The sequence below is a fragment of the Apium graveolens genome, chromosome 8 (genome assembly GCF_009905375.1).
Source record: "Apium graveolens cultivar Ventura chromosome 8, ASM990537v1, whole genome shotgun sequence".
Taxonomy (NCBI): Eukaryota; Viridiplantae; Streptophyta; class Magnoliopsida; order Apiales; family Apiaceae; genus Apium; species Apium graveolens.
Window position 1 is genome coordinate 216,315,055 of NC_133654.1, and position 1,076 is coordinate 216,316,130.

General features: G+C 39.0%; 1 non-coding gene across 1 annotated transcript; it reads left to right on the forward strand.

The window, feature by feature from the left end:
• The first annotated feature begins 396 nt into the window (after positions 1-396).
• LOC141681289 (small nucleolar RNA R71) lies at positions 397-503 on the forward strand. Its single transcript, XR_012558729.1, has one exon. It is a non-coding gene; the product is annotated as a small nucleolar RNA R71 (small nucleolar RNA).
• Positions 504-1,076: the final 573 nt, after the last annotated feature.

Sequence of the window (1,076 nt, forward strand, 5' to 3'; positions counted from 1 at the left end):
GGAACTGGTTGTTGCGATCTCTGAAAGTTTCTCACAAACTGAGTTGATTTCCTAGATATAGCGCATTGCTCAGGAGCATGTGAACCTGCACAAATCTCATAAACACTTGTCCTCTGATGAACTCCATATTTGGTCAGAGAATCGATCTTCATAGACAACACCTTTAGTTGAGCAGTGATAGTTGTAGCTGTATCCACCTCCAGAATTCCTGCTACCTTGCCTTGTGGTAGTCTCTGAGTTGGATTATGATATTCATTAGCAGTCATCAATTCAATTAGCTCGTAAGCTTCATTATAGCTCTGAACCCATAAGGCCCCACCTGATGCTATATCAAGCATGGGTCTTGATTGTGCTCCCAAACCATTATAAAAGCAATTGATGATCATCCAATCAGGCATTTCATGATGAGGACACTTCCTAAGCATCTCATTGTATCACTCTCAAGCTTCACATAAAGATTATCCTGATTGCTGCACAAATTGAGTAAGAGCATTCCTGATTGCAGCTGTTTTTGCCATAAGGAAGAATTTAGTAAGAAATATTTGAGCGAGATCCTCCCAAGTAGTGATAGAACCTGCTGGTGGAGAGTGTAACCAACACTTAACTTTATCCTCAGAGAAAAAAGGGAAAAGTCTCAGCTTCACAGCATTTTCAGAAACATTGTTGAACTTGAAGGTCTCACAGATCTCGATGAAATCCCTAATGTGCATGTTGGAATCTTCCGTTGGAGAACCCCCAAACTGGAATGAATTCTGTACCATTTGAATCGTGCTAGACTTGATTTCAAAGGTATTAGCAGTAATGGTTGGTCTGAAAATGTTATACTGAATGTCATTGATTTTCGGTTGACAATAATCCATCAATACTTTCGTTTCTGCAACTGGTTCTCCCATTGCAATAAAAACTTCTTCTTCAACTTTTTCCTCTTCTTCAAAAACTTATTTTACTTCTTCTTCAACTTCGTCTAGTGTTTCCTTACGAGATTGAGAACGTGTTCACATACACGCTCTCTAGAGTACCTGAAACACACTAACAAAGTAAACCTTGTAAGAAAATAATCCGAGTCAGTGAACTTT